This window comes from Esox lucius, chromosome 24, assembly GCF_011004845.1.
Source record: "Esox lucius isolate fEsoLuc1 chromosome 24, fEsoLuc1.pri, whole genome shotgun sequence".
Classification (NCBI taxonomy): domain Eukaryota; kingdom Metazoa; phylum Chordata; class Actinopteri; order Esociformes; family Esocidae; genus Esox; species Esox lucius.
In genome coordinates this window covers 25565826-25577073 of record NC_047592.1, presented here as the reverse complement: position 1 = coordinate 25577073, position 11248 = coordinate 25565826, and the positions used below count along the sequence as shown (strand labels likewise).

Sequence of the window (11248 nt, the reverse complement as noted above, 5' to 3'; positions counted from 1 at the left end):
TGCTCGTTGAGGGGGGGGTACTGTCATGAATCTGGTATCCTTCTCTTTCTCCTAACCTCCCCTGCTGATTTTGTACATTTACAATGGCAAATAAATTATCTGTCTATAATTTTAATGGTATGTTTATTTGAACAGTGAGAAAATTTCAAAAAGTTTATAAATTGATTTGTATTTTAATGAGTGAAATAAGTATTTTATCCCCTCTAAATCAGAAAGATTTCTGGCTCCCAGGTGTCTTTTATACAGGTAACGAGCTGAGATCTTGTTACCTTTATAAAAGGCACCTGTCCACAGAAGCAATCAATCAATCAGATTCCAAACTGAGAGACAGAATAACAACAAAATCCTGCCAAAAAACCCTATGTCAAAAATGTTATACATTGATTTGCATTTTAATAAGTGAAATAAGTATTCGACCCCTCTGCAAAACATGACTTAGTACTTGGTGGCAAAACCCTTGTTGGCAATCACAGAGGTCAGACATTTCTTGTAGTTGGCCACCAGGTTTGCACACATTTGACCACAACACTTTCAGCCAGTTATCTGAATCATTCAGATGTTCATTGGCAAACTTCAAACGGGCCTGTACATGTGCTTTCTTGAGCAGGGGGACCTTGCGGGCACTGCAAGATTTCAGTCCTTCACGGCGTAGTGTTACCCATTGTTTTCTTGGTGACTGAGGTCCCAGCTGCCTTAAAATCATTGACAAGATCCTCCCATATAGTTTTGGGCTGATTCCTCACCGTTTTCATGATCATTGCAACTCCACGAGTTGAGATCTTGCATGGAGCCCCAGACCAAATGTACCAGTTATTTTGTGTTTCTTCCATTTGTGAAAAATCGCACCAACTGTTGGCACGTTCTCACCAAGTTGCTTGGTGATGGTCTTGTGTAGATCTACAAACTTGTCCCTGACATCTTTGGACAGCTAAAGAGCTGGTCTTGGCCATGGTGTGAGTTTGGAATCGGATTGATTGATTGATTCTGTGGACAGGTGTCTTTAATACAGGTAATAAACTGAGATTAGGAGCACTCCCTTTAAGAATGTGCTCCTAATCTTAGCTCGTTACCTGTATAAAAGACACCTGAGAGCCAGAAATCTTTCTGGGATCAAATACTTATTTCACTCATTAAAATGCAAATCAATTTATAACATTTCTGAAAAGATGTTGTTGTTATTCTGTCTCTCACTGTTCAAATAAACCTACCATTAAAATTACCTCACTTTATACTGTTGCTTTATTTTTTTCTTATTTTCTGTCTAGCAATATTTTTGCTTATGTACTCTTCTTCATAACTCTCACTATGTAGTTGTCCACTGGGCACGTAAGAATTTCATTGTGCAGGATGACTGATCAGGATGCTGATAATTAATTTGGTGACGTTCTCCCTGTGGCATAAACTGGCTTTTGTTAACACCCCTGCCGTGCTGCTGGCTGACCTACAATGGCAACTGGTGGACTTTTTCTGATCGGGTCATCATAGGCTGAGGGTGGCGGTACTGTTTTTACCGGTCCATGAGGGAGGACTGAGCCCGGTGGACCTGGAGAGCAGGGGTGTGGCTTTCCATCTTGAAGCGGTACAGCGACTACTTTATCATATGGATGGTAGAAACCGGCGTGCGCTCTGCTGAGGAGGGCTGGTGGTCTAGGGTTAAACCGGAAACTCTCTGATGAACCCACTGAGCCTGAACATGGTGGGGTCTTTGCTTTATATGTTGCAGCCTGGCAGCAGCTGAGGCTCACATGGGAGGGTGTGTTGCCTTGACCGTGGCTGTGGGACGAATCTACTCTCTTAAACTTACTGATTCTTTTGGTTTCTGTTCATTGTGTGACTGCAATGGTGCTTGATGTTAGCAGGCATCATGCCGCTAGCAGACCTGCGGTGACCAGGGGGTGGAGGATTGAAAACCCCTGAACAACTGGCACTCCAGTCGGGTCGTTTTTCTCAACTGCTGCAGGAGCGGTTCATAGCACATCCAGAAAGCACTGCCAGAACCAGTGAGGGCTGTCTTTGGGCTGACACCTATGTTTCCACCACTGCAAATGATAGCAGAGTCTGGGGACTGGTGGGAGGGTCAGGAGGGCATACTGTCTGTTGGAGCCATTCCGTGTATTGGGATGGGTTGGCGCTGTGATCTGCCACAAGTCTTCTTAAGACGGGGGCTAATTAGTGCAGGTGTGGCGCCCAGCGAGGTGCATGGTTTTTTAGCGTGAGACACGGCGTGTAGGCAAATCATGGACACTGAAAGTTAAGTTTATTTTTAGAATTTTTTTATGGATAATAAATGGATTGGCATATCCCACTTTAAGTTCAGACTTTTGAAAGTTTATTTTTAGTTTATTTTTTTTAATTTTATTATTTAAGCCAAGAGGAAGCAGCACGTCGAAAACACGCGTGCGAAACAACTTAAATGTGTGCCAACACTGTCCTTTAGCACTCCACGCTTGGGGAATTTTGTGGAGGTTGGGAGTAAGGCATTAAACATCCTCTGTGTAGTAGTCAGGCACCTAAGGGCGTTAGCAGGTGTTAGAGGTCACCAGTGGTAAACAGTTCTGGAGACTGACAGTATGGCCGGGTACAGGGGGAAGGTGCTGTACAAACTTCCAGTGCCTGAAAGGTCAGGGGATCACCAGCCGAGAGTTAGGGTTAACTACTAACTGGTTGCCAGCTGGTTGCCTAGGAGTCTGTGAGAATTGTCCCTTTTGCACAATGATGGAGACTGTCTTACAAGATGTTTCTATATGTTCTTGCTTGATGACGTTAATGTCCTTGTTAGATGACTAGTGTTTGTGAAGTTGAGGGTGTTATCTGTCTAGAAATGTTTGTGATGGGACCCTGGTACTCCAGTCAGGTGAGGGGAAAGTGTGTGTTGAAGTGTTTGTTTGCTATGTTTTTGTTTGGGGAATAGTTTCAGTGCACCTTAGGGCTGAATATGAGTTTAAATTGTGGAATTGTTTTCAGGAGGTTTCGGGACTTGGACCGGAGGTTGGACAGGAGGGTCTTGATTTCCGATTGTAAGTTTGTGCTGGAGTGTGTTTGTGGTTGTGTTTAATATGTTGGCATGCAAAACGTGATTGTGTTCAGTAATACAGGTTTGTATACTGTGGGATATGTGCGTGTTAAGGGTGTGTTGTATGGTAATGTATTTGTTTATAGTGAACTACACTCACCTTGAGGATTATTAGGAACACCTGTTCAATTTCTCATTAATGCAATTATCAAATCAACCAATCACATGGCAGTTGCTTCAATGCATTTAGGGGTGTGGTCCTGGTCAAGACAATCTCCTGAACTCCAAACTGAATGTCAGAATGGGAAAGAAAGGTGATTTAAGCAATTTTGAGCGTGGCATGGTTGTTGGTGCCAGACGGGCCGGTCTGAGTATTTCACAATCTGCTCAGTTACTGTGATTTTCACGCACAACCATTTCTAGGGTTTACAAAGAATGGTGTGAAAAGGGAAAAACATCCAGTATGCGGCAGTCCTGTGGGTGAAAATGCCTTGTTGATGCTAGAGGTCAGAGGAGAATGGCCAGACTGATTCAAGCTGATAGAAGAGCAACTTTGACTGAAATAACCACTTGTTACAACCGAGGTATACAGCAAAGCATTTGTGAAGCCACAACACGCACAACCTTGAGGCGGATGGGCTACAACAGCAGAAGACCCCCCAGGGTACCACTCATCTCCACTACAAATAGGAAAAAGAGGCTACAATTTGCACGAGCTCACCAAAATTGGACAGTTGAAGACTGGAAGAATGTTGCCTGGTCTGATGAGTCTCGATTTCTGTTGAGACATTCATATGGTAGAGTCAGAATTTGGCGTAAACAGAATGAGAACATGGATCCATCATGCCTTGTTACCACTGTGCAGGCTGGTGGTGGTGGTGTAATGGTGTGGGGGATGTTTTCTTGGCACACTTTAGGCCCCTTAGTGCCAATTGGGCATGGTTTAACCTTTTCACACGTAAGTTCCAAATATCTCTTCCAGGCACCCCAGCGTGAGTTTTTTTTTCAGTGTTAGCTCTGAGTTCTAGAATGTGATTATGACGTCACAGGATTGACCTGCAGCTCCATTCGCTGCAGTTTACCAGAACCACGCTGTTTGCTATATATTTCGTTCTTTTTTTTATTTTGACCAGTCAATTTAAAATTATATTTCTATATGACAACCAGCAATAACATAGGTAAATCATTTTAAAAACACTAACTAAATAATACATTGACAATACAACTTCTGCAGTGTAGAATTTACTTGAGCTAGCCATTAGCCAGCGTGTTTCTTTCAATGCATCAACTAATGTACTACTGTAGTGGCTAAAAGCACATTATCTGCAAAGCATGGCACTCGTATAAATTGTAATATTATGTTAAACATTGCTTAGCCCATTTAACACAGTAGCCGATTTCATTTAGCCTACCCCAGTGCAATATGCAGAGAAAATATTTTTCTAAAAAACTTTTCAGTTGATGTTGGTAGGTTAGAGCTGAAGTACTTAGCCGATGCATTGACTTTAGCTAGGTTGGGTATAGGTAAGGTTAACCTTATGGTCTGTCAACTTTTATGAAATCGTTAAGATTATTTGGGACACGAGAATTTGCTGAACGTCTTCCGGACCTGGCTATGCATTCGTGACTACGGATCTTTTTCCGACACAATGGTGAGTATTGTATAATTGCATAAACTGTAAACAGAAATGTGTTGGTTTTCGTTATGGTCTTCATGTCGATGTATGTATAGCGGATTTGGGCGGTCTGAATTCAGTGTCCTTGTGCATAGTTTTCTTGGAATTAAAAACAGTAAGAAAAGGCGTTAACTGTATTGAGGACACTGCATACGAGTATTCCACTGAAAAAAAACTTTATTTACAATTCCTCTAACTGGAATATAAATAACGCACAAAGTTAGAAATACAGTACTGTGAAAAAGTCTTATGCCCCCGAAAGACTAACTAAATACATTTTACAATAACAATTTATTTGGGTACTAAGACACTTACTAGAAGACAAAACATGCACAGCAGTAAAAAAGACCACACAAAACAGAAAAAGGAATATAATTGCTCAATAGTGCTTGAGAGTGTGGTACTCCCCAAAGCATGGTGTAACACATAGGGGTGTGTCACAAGGTACACACATGTACTTTGTTAACTTCCTCAGCTTCCTGCTCCTGGTCCCGGACAGACATACTTTGCAGTGCCTCCTTGTTCGGCTGCCTTGGGCATCTGTCTGAGGCATTTCAGCTGGGAAATGTCGTGCAGTGAGGCGCAGGGGGTTGTCGCCAGAAGGCCGGCCTCCTGTGGGTGGACGGCGAGGGATGTGATGCTCCTCCAGCAGCTCTCTCATGAGGTTCTCCCGATATTTCTGGTATGTGATAACCTCACCTATACGTGTGACAGAGTTGAAGATAATGAGTGAGAGTTACATTATGCAATTATATTGACATTTGTGTATACCCAATTACAAAGAAACAACTTGTTCAGTTGTTATCTTACCGGTCAGATGGCGATGTACAATATGGCTGTTGAAGAGTGCAGTGTCCACAAGATGGAAAAATATCTTCTTGTACCACTTGGTGGTTTTGCGGGCACACTCCACAAAGCTGTTGACCATGTCAACCCTATCAACAGCTCCCATCTTTTTATTGTACTCCTGCACACAGTCAGGTTTCACCTTCCTCTCTCCTGTCAGGTGGTCGACCCTTCCGGTTTCTGACATGGTGGCCGTATGGACAGTGGAGAGGACATGAACATCCCTCTTGTCATGCCACTTCACAGCTTGCTGTTTCCCATTGCCCAAGAATTCAACCTCCCCTTTCTGAATCTTCCTGCTGCTGAATCTTGGCATCCCCTTCCTGTTACTCCTGACTGTGCCACAGGCCCCAGTGTTGTTAGACAAGAGATGTTGAAACAGAGTTGGACTGCTGTACCAGTTGTCAACATAAAGTGTGTGGCCCTTGCCAAGGTGAGGAGCCAACATGGTCATTACCACTGATCCAGACACACCAAGACCCTCATAATTCTGGATGTCAGTAGTGGACCCTGTGTATATTATAATGTCTTGAACAAATCCTGTCTTGACATCACACAGAAGAAAGAATTTGACCCCGAACCTGTGCCTTTTGGAGGGAATATATTGTCGAAAGGACAACCTACCCTTCCACAGCATTAGGGATTCGTCGATGCACAGATCTTTGTAGGGGACAAAGACCTGACCAAATGCTTCTGTCAGTCCTGATAGAACTCTCCTTATTTTGTGCAAGGGATCTTGGAGGTTTGCTGTGGCGTTGTTGGCAAAGTGCAGGCATCGTAGGAGGACTAAGAAGCGGTCTTGGGAAAAGAGTGTTGCAAAGAAGGGTGTCGCTAACATGGGATCTGAACTCCAATATTCCCTCAGGGAGTTCTTCCTCACTATTCCCATGAGAAGGACAGCCACCAAGAAGGTATACATTTCATTAACAGATGTTGACACCCACTTGACAAGCTTTCCCCTTACTCCTGGCTCTGTCTTCTCCTGCAGCTCCAGTGCATAGCGGTTGGTCTCCTCCACTATGTCTCCAACCAGCTGCTCTGTCATAAAGAGCTTGAAGCACTCTGCCTCAGTGGGAGATGGCAAACTGGTTTGCACTCCTGACTGGCCCTCATCAAAGGCAATGGCAGGGACAGGGGGGGTAAAATGACTGTTGTCCTTCCAGTGGCTGCTGCTGACTTCCATCACATCACCCACAAGTGGCCTGCCTCCATCCTCATCACCATTTTCCATGAGGATTTGGGTGGTTACCTCAGGGTTCTCCATAGCCACAAGATTAGGGGGTAGCTCCTGGTCACTGTCAGAGTCTGACGCCTCACTCTGATATTCTGACTCATTGTCAGAATTAAAAAACAACTAAACTATGTCTTCATTTGTTAGCTGTCTCCGTTTGAAAGACATTGTATTTCCCCCAAAAAATTTAGTAGCTAGGTAAATTAGATTAGAGAATAACTAATGAGCGACTGTCAGCGGTGATGTTATTTTCATGAATGAGTACCGGCGCGAAAAGTACTGGCACGCGTCACTTGTATCAATAAAACAAGCTTACTATCTCATAATGATTTGTGTGGTAATAATTTCTTTATTTATGTTATTATACTCATGCTTTAAGTGCATATGACAAATAATTAATTCCGATTCTTGCATACTTAAGAGGTCGGTGTAAATAGTTTGTTTCAAGGTTATAGTGATGAGTTTGAGCTATTTTAGATAAATACGGTCTGAGTGCGTGGCCATTTCTGTTTACATTGCAATGCAGTATGGGAGTCGTAAGGTCAACCCAACCTAAGACAATCAAAAAGGAGCTGATTCACCAATATGTCCAGAAGGCAAGCAAATGGAAATGACTGGGGCTGACCGTCCGTTCAATTAGGATAACCAATCTACATACATACTCTTCCGCTTACCATTATATATGGTTGATTCGCATAAACGAACATAGCAGCGCCAACAAACGTTAGCTACTTTCGGGTTACTAATTCTTTGGATTTATTTGCCCAATGATTTTGACCAGGCGTCAGCTCACCGGGATATGGTAAGTTGTTGCTAACATCATTCGTTTTAGTGTGAGGCGTATTATGAGTTTTGATTTTTTTAGATTAATCTTTGTCACTGAACAAGTACAATACTAAGAAATGCAGTTAGTGTCTAACCAGCAGTGCAAAAAAGAGGTCAGAAACTTTACAAGTGGGATGTATACATGTGCAATGCAGGCAATGCAGTACAAAAGTAGTGCTGTAATACTGTTTTAGTTTGCGCCATCGGTTCGCTACTAGATCTGCCAATTGAGCTATTGTTAGTGAACCCAAACAAACTGACTGGATTAACCCCACGTTAGCTACATGCATTGAGTGGCATTCAGACGGTTGACATGAACAGTCACTTTGCCAGATAAGGAACACGACATACAGTGCATTGCAAGCTTCTCTCTTTGACTCGAATTCAAAGCTGCAAAAGCTGGTTGATGTGTAGCTAACTGTAGCTAGCTAGCAAACGCCAGTTAACCGCTAGCTAACAAAGTGTGACAGCGAAAATGAACATCATAGTTTTCCCAGGATGGCAAATCTGTCCGAAAGACTGGCAAATGTAAATGACCATCAGGTCTTAAGAGTTACTCACCTTTCTTTATCTTCGGTTGATAAAAAGCATAGCAGCGCCCTCAACGGGTAACGTAACTTCTAGTAAGGTTTTACAAAATTATTTTGACAACTTGTCAGCTCTTTCAGGAAATGGTTAGATGCTCTATAGAAGTCGCTAATATCATTCGTTTTTGTGTGTTATGTTTATTGTAGAAAATATAACTGCTAGTGTTGGCTGCCTGTTGGTACATAATTAACCTTTTTTTAATGCTTGCTACCTGGTTAATATCATAGTGTGGTCTTGAAACAATTACAATCAGGAAATAAAGTTATAAACGCTGGTTGAGCTAAATGTGAGTAAATAACAGCGCGGTCTGACCAGCCATTGTTACGTCACTCGTACCTAGGCGTTCTAATGGTGCGTTCTAAACAACACGTTCTAATCACACCGGTGTGATCGTACGCGTCAAAGGGTTAAATGCCACAGCCTACCTGAGCATTGTTTCTGACCATGTCCATCCCTTTATGACCACCATGTACCCATCCTCTGATGGCTACTTCCAGCAGGATAATGCACCATGTCACAGAGCTTGAATCATTTCAAAATGGTTTCTTGAACATGACAATGAGTTCACTGTACTGAAATGGCCCCCACATTCACCAGATCTCAACCCAATAGAGCATCTTTGGGATGTGGTGGAACGGGAGCTTCGTGCCCTGGATGTGCATCCCACAAATCTCCATCAACTGCAAGATGCTATCCTATCAATATAGGCCAACATTTCTGAAGAATGCTTTCAGCACCTTGTTGAATCAATGCCACGTAGAATTAAGGCAGTTCTGAAGGCAAAAGGGGGTCAAACACAGTATTAGTATGGTGTTCCTAATAATCCTGTAGGTGAGTGTATGGAGCGGTAGAAGTAAACCTAGTGACTGAAAGTCAGCCACCAACAGACTCTTTCAGATTCCCATGATGCATCACTGCTGAGCACTGGATCAAACTATTGTGAGGTAAAAGGTGGTGTGTCGCGATCATTTTAAACTTAAAAATGCTATTAAGTGTCTATATCCAGCACAAGTGCTTTCATTGCATGTTATAAATATTATTGAAATTACATAGTTATTTTTACCGTAATATATTGAGGAGGGACAAATCATAGTTTTCCCAGGATGGCAAATCTGCCCGAAAGACTGGCAAATGTAAATGACCATCAGGTCTCAGAGTTACTCACCTTTCTTATCTTTATAAAAAGAAAAGGCATTGAGGTGACCACATACTGGTAAAGTAACTTCTAGAAAGTTTTTACACGATGATTTTCACCGCTTGTCAGCTCTTCCAGGAAATGGTAATGCGCTACAGTAGTCGCTAATATCATTCGTTTTTGTGTATTATGTTTATTTAAAAATATATATAACTATAACTACCCAGATAGGTCACATACGTCTTGCCGATGTCGGCATTAGATCGGAAGATCGAGAGCGGTTTAGAGTGTCGAGTGGAGGTCGGCTTTACGTGTGAACAATTATATGGGCTGTTATATGGGTTTACTTTGTACAATCCTGCGCGGTCTTTTTCGTGGCCATTTATTTCCTGACCTAGGTCCTATTCGGACCTTATCCGGCGACAAAATATTTTTCATAGGACATAAGGTGAGTACACAAACTCTATCTCGAAATCAAATTAGCTAGCTTAGTTACATGCGTAGGTAAGCAAATTGTATCTAATAATGTGAACTACAACAATGTGCGTAGCTAGTTAGCTAACTAAGCACACTGCGTGTATGTTTTTAAACTGGGGCTTTCTATGCGTTTTAGCCTTTCGTCCAAACGCAAACTCCGTTTTTGGTAACTGAAAACAGATCTTTTGAAAAACACTTTTCAAGGTGAATATTTTCAGAAACTCCGTTTTCAGTGTTTGCAGGGAAAATCGAGATTTTGGCTTGTAACGTCGATGTGGCTCTTATCCCCGTTTTCACTTCAGAGGGTGCGCTGTTCTACGGAAGAGGATTAGTGCCAAGTTATAATAAAATAAATAAAACCATCTCGAGATTAAAGTCATTATAATGCGAGGTTAAACTCGCATTATAATGTCTAAAAAGTCGAAATACAATATTGAGAATAACTCATTAAATATCGAGAATAAAGTTTAATAATCCATCTTATGGTATCCTGGGAAACCTCGATGAATCGCGCGTAGGTGAAGCCAGCGATAACCTTGCATTTGTGCACTGGTTGTCAATTCATTTTGGACAAAAGCGAGTACATCGCGCAAATTGGACTGATTTTCTTTCTTCTAAAAAGACCTAGCCGCTTGCAAATTCTCTTTAAAGTTTGTATGCTAATTATAATTCTGTCATAATTAGCTAAAGTTGATAGTATTTCTTTGTTACTGAAAGAAAGTCTATAATAGTCTAATTGATCCAACTCTGCCATGTCCTCTATCAGTAGGCTATGCAATGCACACTGATCGAATGCGTTATTCTCTACATTTAATTTAGACTTTTATTCTCGATATTTAATGAGTTTATTCTCAAGATTGTATTTCGACTTTTTTTCTCGAAATGTAACGAGTTTAATCTCGCATAATAATGACTTTAATGTCGAGATGGTTTTATTTTTTTATTATTGCTTGGTACTAATCCTCTTATTACCATCATTAACTGTGCATGGTCCTTGTCATCTGTTACAGAATAGTTTCACAAGATTGCAGAGCAGTGGGAGAAGTCATGTGTGACATCAGACCTCAACACTGACTAGGAGCAAGAATGCCAAAGAGGCGGACAGCATATCAAGTGAGAAAATATTAGTTTTTAGTTTTATTACTTTAGCCTGATTTTGGAAAGTATCAAGTGAGTAAAATATATCCAAATAGACAATTACTCTAGTAAAATATCTTGACTAAAACAATCTGTTTTAAAAAAAAAACTTTAAAAAAATTCAAAAAAGCCAAATATGTTGTTCTTTCATATATAAATCAAAAAGTATCCGGTCATCACCCTCCTCAACAGCCTCAGGAGGAGGAAGATCATCTTCCTTCCAACACATCTCAACCTCTCCACTAAAAAGGCAAGGAGGCTCCTCCTAAAACCGCTCCTTCGTTGGTTGTGAGAGCAAAGACAAACCATCAGAATGGCAT

General features: G+C 41.6%; 1 long non-coding RNA gene across 2 annotated transcripts; it reads left to right on the top strand.

The window, feature by feature from the left end:
- The first annotated feature begins 7253 nt into the window (after window positions 1-7253).
- On the top strand, window positions 7254-11181 carry LOC109615273. 2 transcript variants are annotated; one of them, XR_004575306.1, is made up of 3 exons: window positions 7254-7568; window positions 10802-10904; window positions 11095-11181. It is a non-coding gene; the product is annotated as an uncharacterized LOC109615273 (long non-coding RNA). The 2 variants fall into 2 exon arrangements; XR_003778033.2 differs by lacking the exon at window positions 7254-7568 and adding an exon at window positions 9553-9762.
- The last annotated feature ends 67 nt before the right edge of the window (window positions 11182-11248 follow it).